At 43.7% G+C, this 12,744-nt stretch overlaps 1 long non-coding RNA gene across 2 annotated transcripts; it reads right to left on the bottom strand.

Moving 5' to 3' along the window:
- Positions 1-2,098: 2,098 nt before the first annotated feature.
- On the bottom strand, positions 2,099-5,889 carry LOC116820646 (uncharacterized). 2 transcript variants are annotated; one of them, XR_004372694.2, is made up of 3 exons: positions 5,218-5,889; positions 3,845-3,996; positions 2,099-2,720 (listed from the first exon to the last, which is right to left on the bottom strand). It is a non-coding gene; the product is annotated as an uncharacterized LOC116820646 (long non-coding RNA). The 2 variants fall into 2 exon arrangements; XR_004372695.2 differs by having other exon boundaries at positions 2,099-3,467.
- Between the last annotated feature and the right edge of the window lie 6,855 nt (positions 5,890-12,744).

The following is a 12,744-nucleotide window of genomic DNA, read 5'->3' on the forward strand; positions in this document are numbered from 1 at the left end:
TTGCTCAGACATTTTTTCTTGTTAAGTGCGCTCAGAAATGTGTGCAATTCAGCAGCCAACCACTGTCCCCTCTCACACACCTTGCTTTTGGACAATACAAGTAATGTCTATGGGTTATTAGTTTGCTCTCTGCCTTGACAAGCAGGCGCTTCTCATACTTTGTGTGCACTTTGGATAGAACTGAGATAAATATTTTAAAAATGAAAAGCTGCCATGCCAGCTGTTTGTGCTAGTTCTCATCTAAAACACACACCATTATCCATTTTGTGTGCACAAATGGATGCATTCACATTTCTCTAAATCCATGTAAAATACGATCCTAGGAAAGCACGTACGGTATGTGTGCTTAAGTTTTTATGCATCATGCCATTCTATAAGAAAGGGACAAGCACTGTAATTGCTGATGTACTGTTTTATACCCACAAATCTAGAAAATTCAGAAAGGCCTAGTTTACACTGGATATTTCACCTGTTGATATCTGCTCCTGGGATAGCTGACCAAGTGGAAATCTCTAGTATAAAGGAGTTAAGGTCTGAGGATTTTGCACCAGTGCAGCTCTGACAATGGCTGAAATCAGCAAATTTTCAATGAAGACAAGGCCTAAACATCTATCCTTAAATCCTTATGACATAGCTATACATTGAAATTGACATTGGGATGCATTCTCAGCCGGCTTAGGCTTTTGCTGGACAACTTCAATAGGTGTCACTGGAAAATAACTTTTGAGAAAATGAAAAAAATATCCATTTTTGTTGAGATTTCAGGTTTTTATAGTACACCAAAACCCCAATATTTGAGGGGGTTAAACTGAAATTTTTCAGTTTCCGGGCTAACAAAAACCTGAAGAATGTCAAAAGGAAACTTTCAAGGAAAATTAAAAAAAATTTAAACCTTGTTAAAATACTTTGTAAAAAAATGTAAGTCATTTCCCGGCCAGCTACAGCTGCCCCTTTAAAGCTGTGTATATCAATCTGAGAATGCAGAACCCATACTATAGAGCAGTGGTTCTCAGACTTTTGTATTAGTGACCCCTTTCACACAGCAAGCCTCTAAATGTGACCCCCCTTTACGAATTAAAAACACATTTTTATATCTAACACTATTATAAATGGTGGCGGCAAAGCAGAGTTTGGGGATGGAGGATGACAGTTTGCGACCCCCACAAAATAACCTTGTGACCCACAGTTTGAGAACCCCTATTAAAGAGGCTGGTAGGCACAATATGCTGTTAATGACTGCAATGTCAGAGCCCAAGTCTCTGCTTTAAGGGGACACTCCAAGTAGTTCTATATAAAACTAATATTTCTTTTTTCAAGGATGCAGAATTGTCATTATTTACATCATTCCCAAAGCATGCTAGGTGCTTAGCAGAAAAATAAGGTGATGAGCTAAGAAGTGTATAATCTGAGGCCAAGATGATGCTCTAATTGAAATCGGTGACAAATCTCTCACTGACATCAGCAAGTACAGGATTGGGCCCTAATTTTATTATATGACAACACTAGTGAATTTCTTTTAATAGCCACATTTCTTTAAAAAGCCCTTTCAGTTCCTCAGTTGTGGCATAGGAAAAGCTCATTGATTTCAGAGCAATTCTTGGAATCAGAAGGAGTTTGCTTACACTAGGAGTGCTTTTGTTCAGTCTATACACACACTCTCAGAGTAATTCTGTAAGCTATAAAGTTTAATTGGAGCCACAGGATTTGGCTTGTTCATTGTGCTCATCAAGCTCAATTGAACTGTGTTGCAATTTTGGCAAAAGAAACATTGTGCAAAATATTAATTGTACAATGAACTCTACAAACATGTTTTTGAACTTTTAGCAAGAGTTCTGCAGAGTCCCATGAAGGCAGACCTAAAAATCCACGAAAAGGGGTGTTCATGGACATGCTGATAGACTGAAAACAATAATTGTGCACCACTCTAAAATACCGCTTACGGACTAGAGGCAGCCCATGTGGTCCTCAAGTATACTCAAATGTCATGGTGATGGGTGCAGTCTGAGAACCTGAATAGAACTGTGCCTACACAGGACCCCATTAAAGACAACTGCCAAATGTGGGCTTAAGACTGTATCCACTGTTCACATAGCAGAAATACATTCCATTGTTTTTAATCACACTACAAAAGATTCTTTCGGAGCAATAACAGGAACTGGTAACTCACAAATCCATTGTTAGAAACAAACTGCAGTTTTCCAGGTATGGGATCGTAGAACTGTTTCATTGTTATTATCTTGCACTAATTTTGTCTGTTAACTTTGCACTCTTTGTGATGTTTTACACTAGGTTTATATTTCCATCTTGAAGCACCTCAAACACTTTGAAATTAGTTATGGTGATTTTTACAACATATATTTGAATTGCAGTAATGCCCAGAAATCCCAATCATGGACCAGGATGCCAATGCGCTAGGCGCTGTACAAACAGAACAAAAAGACAGTCCCTGCATCATATGAAAGTGTTTTATACATGTTGATTGCTGTTTTCACCTAGAATTTGGTAGATCAAGTAATTGCAAACGTGTAACCACGAAGTTGTAAGTGTACACGAGGTTAAAAATTAACTCCCAATTCCTCATTTGTCACACACTAAAATTTTAGTCAATACATTTAGGAGTCTGTTTGCATGGGTCTAGTTTCATGATTGGACCCTTAAAAAGCTGCTCCAAATTTTGATAGCAGAATGAATCAAAATTCTTTCCTCCTGTTAAATTAAGCCTAAGAAGAAAGAGGATATCTACATTAATGGCTAAAAATCCAAAGCCAACCAAACAAACAAAAAACAAATTTCAGTAGATAGAAAGAAAAGACAAGCACTATAATGCCTAACACAAAAATGCAAGAACTCCCTTAACTCTAAAAAGTGAACTGAAAATGAACAACCAGACATGTTAAGTCAACAGTTTTCAAACAATTCCTGCTAAAGTGGGTTCTAACATGGTTTCAAAGTCAGTGGCGGCATATCCAACCTTCTTCAAACCATTTTAGTAGCCTACACTATTTACTTGGGTTACATATCTTTTTTTTAAACCCAGTTCTTACATGGTTTTGACCCATCCACATTAACCCTTAAGACCATATTAAAGTACACCTCTACCCTGATATAACGTGACCCGATATAACATGAATTCGGATATAACGCGGTAAAGCAGCGCTCCAGGAGGGCAGTGCTGTGCACTCCAGCGGATCAAAGCAAGTTCAATATAACGCGGTTTCACCTATAATGTGGTAAGATTTTTTGTCTCCCTAGGACAGTGTTATATCAGGGTAGAACTGTAGTTGAACAGGAGCTGTTCTTGAAAACAATACTGTATTTATAGTAACTCCATTTTCAAACAATACCCAGGCCATCATAGATAAGGCCTTTAAACTGCATGAAATTTATTCCTTTTTCCCTCCATGGGAGTATGGGAATGCTACAGCTGATGTAGTCTTCATCAAGGTCTTCCAAAGAATGCTAAAGTCCTGCAGAGAAAGGAAGAAAGACTCTAACAGGTCTTTTTACATTTGAAATAAGAGGCCCATAGACATGTCAAAAGGAGTAGGAAAGGGCATAAGATATGGCCTATATAGATCCAACTGCAGGATCAGGACCTCTATAGGGGTATGTATGTGTATGTTATTGCTTCACAGTTCATCTTTAAAGAGTGTTTTACCCAAACCCATATAGAACATATTTTCTGCACTGCATACTATGGCTCTATTAGTATGCACGAGTCCATAGCTATTACTTAAAACTTAAGGGACACCTGCAATGTAAACAGAAGACACTAATTGCTACACTTTAGAGACAAAAGGGATGATTTAGCCAGTTTGTTTGTTAGAGCAAGGATAGTGGTTACCTTAAAAAGACTTCAAATGTTTGCACCTCTCACACATTCCAATCATGAGCTCCGTTTCTTCTGTTTTAATCTTCCTTGCCATCAGAGCATCCAGTCCGATGAAGTATCAACAAAATGTCAGTTCCAGTGGAAAGCAATACTCACTCTAATGGCTGTGATGGAGAGCATGGATACAAAAGGTATTTGTAAAAACTGGTTTTAAAAATTCATGTTTTTTCCACATATACAGTTGTAATACCACAGGCCTCAAATTTGCAGCACTTATGAATGTGCTTCCCAGGATGTCACAGGAATCATTGTCATATGAAACAGGACCCTAGAGAGTTAAATAACTGTACAACTTCCCTTTAATGCTCCTGAAGTGAAAGATAGCAAAACTACTAAAAACAGGAGTGGGAATTGTTTGTTATCGAAAAGTAGCTTCAAAACTTGAGAAGGTGACAAATGATTTGTTTCCTAAAGCCCTCTAGTTACCCTCAACAAATCTATTATTTCCCTTAGCACATTGCTGTCTTTGTACAGTATAGGAAAGGCAAGTAAATAGCTTTATTTAGGAACCTGGATGCACTGAGATGCTGAGAGAATGCATTGGTGCTTGCGAGGGGGAAAAAAACAGAATCAAATCTTTATCTAAAGACTGGATTATGATTCTGTTGAAGGACAAAAAGACTATGAGGGGTGGGGGAGAGTGAAAGACATTTCATTCTGTAGCACATCACTAGATATTATGAGGCAAAGACAGTTATTTCTCTAAGAACAAAAGGAACACTTTTCCCTAACGTATTGCTGGTTAATCTTAGACTGATTTGCAGGAAAACAAACACTAAGTAGCTGGATACAAGCAACATGCAGTTTCTTTCATCTCCTTTGCAGGGATTTAATGATAGCTAAACTTAAATTTATTTCAGAGGAAATGCTGGGGGAAATCACAGGGTAGAGAGGATCTAATAATGTCCCATTAACTGAGCTAAAACTCTGGACAGTACAAGGCTTTAGACAGATTATAGGCAGTGTGGTTCCATTCATATTGTGGCTTTTAACCTTGAACCTGAGCCATGGAACAACTGTGTTACAACTGCAGTGTAGATAAGGCCTTACTGGTAAAGGCCAGACACTTTGGTTTGCCTGTATGGAGACTGCAGGGCTAAGTTACTGTATAATGACTTTTGAGGCAAAATTCAGATCTCCCTTTCCCCCTTACATTTACTGTGTATTTGGCCCTGCTTACAGGTCTGCATGGTTGGCCTTTTAATAACTGTACTTATCGCAGACTGTCCTTTTTAAAAATTATCACATCTCCTCACCCCCTTACTGTATTTTGTTCAAGAGTTGCGCAAACTTTGGAAGAATTGCAAGACATTTCAATTTGCTACCTCAAAAGATTGCAAATAGAGGCCTCGTTTTATTTGACTGACTGTTTTTCCATCACTTATTGCCAGCTCTGAAACAACGGTTTGTGTTGGTCTAGAGGTTTCCTAAGTCTCTTTCAAACAGTTATGCTGGATCCAAAATCAAAAATCGCATTAGAGGTAATGCTTTCATACTTAAATTCATGCAGTATCAGTATGTGATTTGTGTGTAACACAAGACTCATTCATACAGAGAATACCAGGGAGACCCATAAAAATTACCCAGAGGTAACTTTGAGGAGAGGAATAGGTTGCATTACAATTTTGCCAAAAGCAGTTAAAAGGAAATCTAAATGAAGATGTAAATGATGGTTAAATGCATACAATGACATCATCTTCTCCAGTACAGCACTCAGTAATGCAAAGCAGAACCATACACTCCCTCTGAAGATTTGCCCGATAGTAACCTCGAGCAGGGAGAGACAGACTCAGCCAGAAGTAAAAACATGCAATTTCCTTGCCAACATTAAGACAAGCAAGCACCAGGGGTGTCTGTGGCATAAGTCAGGCAGAGTGGAGCCTTTGAGAGGTAGAAGAAGAAAAATAAGAACAATGAAGGATATTTGTTGACTTTTTGCCTTGGAAGAATTAACTGGTGCCCAAATGGATCCTCTGCTTTGCATATAATGAACCTTTTCCCTTGGGATGAGGGGGGGCCGGCGGGAGACGGGGGCGGAGAACGCGGGCGGGATGAGGGGGCCGGGCGGGAGGACGGGCGCGGGATGGGGGGGGGCGGGCGGGGACGGGGTTGGGTGGCGGCCGGGTGAGGGGGGCCGGCTGGAGCGGGGGGCGGTGGGATGGGGGCCGGCGCGGATTGAGGGGGGCGGACGGGAGACGGGGGTGCGGTGGTGGATGAGGGGACCGGCGGGAGACGGGGGGGCGGTGGGATGAGGGGCGGCGGGGATGAGGGGGGCGCGGGAGACGGGGCGCGGATGAGGGGGCGGCGGGAATGAGGGGTTGGGCCATACTGGGAGGCGGCGGAGACGGGGGGGCTCACTGGGCGGGAGGGGCCGGCACGTATTTCAGGACATTGTAGCGGGGGGGGGTCACTGAGTTGAAGGAGAGAGGCACGAGGCTGCAGCTACCCCCCACGCTGACGCTCCGGGCTGGGTCCCCAGGCTCCCCGCCTTCGTTAAGGGGCCTCGGGGAGACTCTAGCCCAGCCCAGGCCTTGACGGAGCAGGGAGCGCCGCGCAGCGCAGTGACCGTTGCGTCTTGACGCCAGTTACCCGGGGAGGCGAGCGCGCGAGTAGGTGAAAGGTAACTCGGGGTCAGCACTTTCCCTCCGCGCGGCAGAGTGCGCGTGCGCAACAAGCTGCCACGCGCATCCAGCCGGTAGCTGCCCCGCCCCTTTTGCTCCTTTCCCAGGGCGCCGAGGGCGGGGGCGCTGAGCGCGATGGCAGGGGCCGGGGCTGCCCGCTCTAAGCACGGCTGGCTGGGAGGCTTCTGCGCCCTGTCTTGCCTGCTCCTTCTCTGGCAAGCAGGCGAGGGCCCCGGGTGCTGCCCGCTGCCGGGACTCTAGCAGTTCCCACGTCGCAGGAGGTCCCTCATGGCAGACGCGGCTCTTCCGCGGCGGTGCGCAGCGTGCATGGAGGAAAGCGGTAGCCCCAGCTCGGAGAAGGCAAGCATTAGACGTAAAGTGGCAGTTACTGTCTGCGTCGCCTCCCCACCATCTCTGCAGGCTCTATTTTCTTCCGGCAAAAGCTTCTCAATAATAAATGTTGGTGTGTGTTATACTTACACATGCAAGTGAGGGGATGGGCTATTGACCTCGTTAGAATATCAGGGTGAAGTGACCTCAGGAGGTCATCTGGTCCACACCCCCTCTCAAGCAGACCATCCCAACCTAAATCAATTCCACAGCAGGGCTTTGTCAAGCCAGGCCTTAAAAACCTCTAGAAGGTGGTTCCATCACCATCCCTATACCCATTCAGTGCTTCACCACCCTCCTTAGTGAAATAGTTTTTTCCTAATATTCAGCTAGACTCCCAGTGCACTTGAGACATTGCTCCTTGTTCTTGTCATCTGCTACCACTGAAGAACAGCCAAGTTCCATCCTCCTTGGAACCCCCTTTCAGGTAGATGATGGCTGCTATCAAATTTCCCCCTCACTCTTCTCTTCTGCAGAGTAAATAAGCCCAGTTCCCTCAGCCTCTCCTCGTAGTATGTTGCCCCAACCCCCTAATCATTTTGTTTGCCCATCTGCTGGCTATTCCAATTTTTCCACATCTCTCTGTTAGTGAGTTGGCCAAAACTGGACAATTACTCCAGATGTTGGCCTACACAGTGCTTGAATAGAGGGAATTAATCACTTTCCCCGATCTGTTGCCAGTGTCTACTTATGCGCCAATATGTCCGTTAGCCTTTTCTTGGCAACAAGGGACGACTTGTTGACTCTATCTAGTTTTCTCATCACTGTTAATTTCCCCAGGTCTTTTTTCGGCAAACTGCTGCTTACCAGTCGGTGCCCATTCTGTTATCACTGCATGGATCTTCCATTCTAAGTGCAGGACTGTGCACTTGGCTTTGTAGAACCTGCATCAGATTTTTTGGCCCATTCCTCCAATTTGTCTAGGTCATCTGGGACCCTATTTCCTACCTCCAGGGTATCACCTTCTCCCCTCAGTTTACTGTCCATTTGTGAACTTGCTTGAGGGTGCAAATTCATTCCCTCCTTCCAATCATTAATTGAAGATGTTGAACCAAAACCGGCCCTTGAGACTGGATCCTTTGGCACTCGTTTTGATATGGCTGCAACTAGACTTAGCTGTTGATCACTAGCCATTTGAACCACGCAATCTAGCCAGCTTTCTATTCCACCTTATAGTCCATTATCATAAAATCCATAATTTTTTTAACTTTACTTCAAGATTATTGTGGGGACACGTATCAAAAAATTTGCTAAGTCCAAGAATTAGTACTTCTCCACTGCTTTCCCATATTCCACAGAGCCATTTATTCTATATTAGAAGGCAATCAAGGTTGGTCAGGCATGGATTGGCCCTTGTTGATCCATGTTGACTGTTTCTGATCCACCTTTCCTCCTCTGAGTGCTTCAAATGGTTTCTTTGAAGACTGCTCCATGATTTTTTCCAGGGACTGGGGATGAGGCTGACTGGTCTGTATTCCCCGGGTTCTCTTTTTCCTTTTTAAAGCTGGCGCTATATTTTGCTTATTTCAGTCTGTCTGGGACTACCCCGATTGCACAGTTTTTCCAAGATAATGGCCATGCCAATGGCTCTGCAATCACATCAGCCAATTCCCTCAGCACCCTTGGATGCATTAGATCTGGACCCGTGGACTTGTGCATGTCCATCTTTTCTAAATAGTCCTTAACCAGGTCTTTCACCACTGAAGGCTGCTCATCTCCTCCCCATACTGTGCTGCCTAGTGCTGCAGTCTGGGAGCTGACCTTGTCTGTGAAGATTGAGGCAAAACAAGCATTGAGTACTTCAGCTTTTTCCACATCATTTCTCACTAGGTTGTCTCCCCCATTCAGTAAGGGTCCCACGCTTTCCCTGACTACCTTCTTGTTACTAACATACCTGTAGAAACCCTTCTTGTTACCCTTCACATCCCTTGCTAGCTGCAACTCCAGTTTTGTTTTGGCCTTCCTGATTACACCCCTGCATGCTCAAGCAATATTTTTATACTCCTCCCTAGTCATCCATCTAAGTTTCCACTTCTTGTAAACTTCCTTTACGTGTTTAAGCTCACCGAAGATTTCTCTGTTAAGCCAAGCTGATCACCTGCCATATTTGCTATTTTTTCTGCACATCAGGATGGTTTGTTCCTGTACCCTCAATAGGGCTTCTTTAAAATACAGCCAGCTTTCCTGGACTCCTTTCCTCTGCATATTAGCCTCCCAGGGGATCCTGCCCATCAGTTCCCTGAGGGAGTCAGTCTGCTTTTCTGAAGTCCAGAGTCCATATTCTGCTGCTCTCCTTTCTTCCTTTTGTCAGGATCCTGAACTCAACCATCTCATGGTCGCTGCTGCCCAAGTTGCCACCCACTTCTACTCAGGGTCGGCTTTAGGAAGTGCGGGGCCCAATTTGAACAGTTTCGATGGGGCCTGGCAGGGATGACTTTAAAAAAAAATGTAAAAAAACACGTGGGGCTTGTATTCAGCAAGCGGTGCTCCGAGTCTTCGGCGGTGGGTCCTTCACTCACTCCAGGTCTTCAGTGGCACTGAAGGATCTGCCGCTGACGTGCCGCTGAAGACCTGAAGTGCCGCCAGGTGAGTAAAAATTAAAAAGGTGCCTCTAGCCAGGGAAGGGATTCTCATTGGGTGCGGGGCCCTCTTAGGCGCGGGGCCCGATTTGGGGGAATTGGTGGAATAGGCCTAAAGCCGGCTCTGCTTCTACTTCCTCTACCAATTCTTCCCTGTTTGTGAGCAGCAGGTCAAGAGGAGAACAGCCCGTGGTTGGTTCCTCCAGCAGTTGCACCAGGAAGTTGTCCCCAACACTCTCAAAAACTTCCTGGATTGTCTGTGCACCGCTGTATTGCTCTCCCAGCAGATGTCAGGGTGACTGAAGTCTCCCATTAGAACCAGGGCCCGTGTTCTGGAAACTTCAGTTAATTGTCAGAAGAAAGCCTCGTCTACTCATCTTCTTGGTCCGTTAGTCTATAGTACATGCCCACTATGACAGCTCCCTTGCTCTCGCTTCTAAACTTAACCCGAAGACTCTCAACAGGCTGGATTCATTTCCCAGCCATGTGGGACCTAGTGCAAGTTCCTGATCTCTGAAATGGGGTAATGTTTCCTTTTTCAAATCCTTTTGTTTGTCTTACTGATTTAGACTGAAAGCTCTCTGGAGCAGGTACTCCTCTTGCTCTGTGTATGAACATGGTGTAGCATAATGCAGACCTGATCAGAGATGGGCCTCTTGACACAGTTATAATAATAAAAGCCCACATCCTTTTCTATGTGCAGTTCCTCAGTACATTTATATGCACTTTTGCAAAGCAGTTGGAGATCTATAGATGAAAAATGCTACGAGCGTTATGTTTACAAACAGAGCATGTAGTATTACTTAAGATACACTTAAACTGAAACCACTACTCCTTGAAAAAAAAGTCTTCCATGTCATCAACTGTTGAAGGCACAAATCTTTTGTCACCTTTATTGATTCCATAATTTTTTGTGCAGCTTTTATTACTAGTGGCAAGATTTCATTTAGTCACTTCGATGAATAACATCACGCTTAACAGATGACTTCATTGCTATAACATATCTTTTAGGAGCCATTAGAGCTAGGTGGACAAATGACCTCATTTTGTACTTAGTTGCTTTTTTCTGTTTATGATCTCATTTAAGGGGTCTGGCTAAGCCAGGCTTGGCAATTATTCATGGAGCCTTTGACATTTGTCAGCCATTTCCAGTGTGGAAGAGACAGAGTCATTACTGTAAAATAGGTGGGTCAATATATTATGTGATATGAGTTACAGTCCCCAGTCCAGTTGCTAGTGGTCAGAGCTGATATTCTCAAAACAACTCTGAAATAGCAATGGTAGCGAGTAAGTGAGGCCAAGCATTGTGACTGAAGGTGCCATTCGTTACACTGTACTGTTCCTTGAACGAGTGGAGGACTACAGTTTCCAGGTGATAGTGCCTTAAGAACATATGAACGGCCATACTGGGTCAGACCAAAGGTCCAGCTAGCCCAATATCCTGTGTTCCGATGGTGGCCAATACCAGGTGCCTCAGAGGGAGTGAACAGAACGGGGAATCATCAAGTAATCCATTCTCTGTTGCCCATTCCCAGCTTCTGGCAAACAAAGACTAGGGACACCATCCCTGCTCATCCTGGCTAATAGCCATTGATGGATCTATCCTCCATGAATTTATCTAGTTCTTTTTCAATCCTGTTATAGTCTTGATCTTCACAATATCCTCTGGCAAGGAGTTCCACAGGTTGACTGTACATTGTGTGAAAAAATACTTCCTTTTGTTTGTTTTAAATCTGCTGCCTATTAGTTTAATTTGATGACCCCCTAGTTCTTGTGTTAGGAGAAGGAGTAAATAACACTTCCTTATTTACTTTCTTCACCCCAGTCATGATTTTATAGACCTCAATCATATCCTACCTTAGTCGTCTCTTTTCCAAGCCGAACAGTCCCAGCCTTATGCCAGCTGTTCCATACTGTCATGGTATAATTCCCCACTCTGAACCTTAGCGTCCAAAAGATGGGGTACCAGCATGAATTCCTCTAAGCTCAATTACCAGCTTAGTACTTGTAGCGCTGCCACCAACCAGGAATTCCAGTGCCTGGTACACTCTGGTCCCCCCAAAACCTTGCCCGGGGAACCCCAAGACCCAGATCCTCTGGATCTTTAACACAGAAAGTAAACCCTTTCCCCACCGTTCCCTCTTCCAGGCTTCCCTTCCTGGGTTACCCCGGGATTAGTGTGATCAAATTCCTTGAATCACAAAACAGAGGAGAAATTCACGCTCGCTCCCTCCTTCTCTTTCCCCCTCCTAGACTCTCCCTGAGAGAGAAAGTAATCCTGTACCACAAGAGAGAAATTACCTTTCTCTTCCCCCTCCCCCTTATTCACCCACCAAGTCCTCTGGTGGATCCAGACCCATCCTTCTGGAGTTCTCACCGAATAAAAACAATCAGGTTTCTTAAACAAGAACAGCTTTTAATTAAGAGAGAAAAACAGTAAAAATAATCTTTGTAAATTTTAAGAATGGATTAGGTACAGGGAAGTCTTTTCAGCATATAGAACTGGAATAACTCCCAGCCTAAGTAATACACAGTAACAAATTAAAATCCCTTTTCAGCAAAAATACAAATTTGAACTTCCTTCCGCAGCCAATGCCGCAATTAAATCCTTCCAACCGAAATGCAACCATTTGCAAAATAAAAAAACAATACATAAAGTCTAACTCGCCTTATCTATCTAGTACTCACTATTCTGACTTATAGAGCCCTGTATCGGAATATTGGGAGATAGAAACCTGGTTGCACGTTGGTCACTTCTCAGAACCCAGAAGAGACAACAACCAAAAATTAAAAGCACACAACAGAAACTTCCCTCCCGGTCAAGTTTGGAAGTATCCTGTCCCCTGCTGGTCCTTTTGGTCAGGTGACAGCCAGGTTATTGAACTTTGTTAACCCCTTTACAGTCAAAAGAGCTATAAAGTACTTCTGTTTCTATTAACTCCTTCTATCTGTTTATGACACATACTCCTAATTGTTTTGGTTGCTGTTTTCTGAATCTTTCCCAATATACCTTTTTTGAGATTGGGCGACCACATCCTGCATGCAGTTATTTGAGATTGTTGAGTTGTACCATGGATTATACAGGGGTAACATGATATTTTCTGTCTTCATTATCTATCCCTTTCTTATGATTGCCAACGTTCTGTTAGCTTTTTTGACTGTCTGCACACTGAATGAATATTTCAGAGAACTAGTCAGAATGACTCCAAGATATCTTTCTATAGAATCAGAATTGGAGAGGCACCTCGGAGGTCATCTAGTC

Source organism: Chelonoidis abingdonii, chromosome 6 (genome assembly GCF_003597395.2).
Source record: "Chelonoidis abingdonii isolate Lonesome George chromosome 6, CheloAbing_2.0, whole genome shotgun sequence".
In the NCBI taxonomy this organism is placed as follows: domain Eukaryota; kingdom Metazoa; phylum Chordata; order Testudines; family Testudinidae; genus Chelonoidis; species Chelonoidis abingdonii.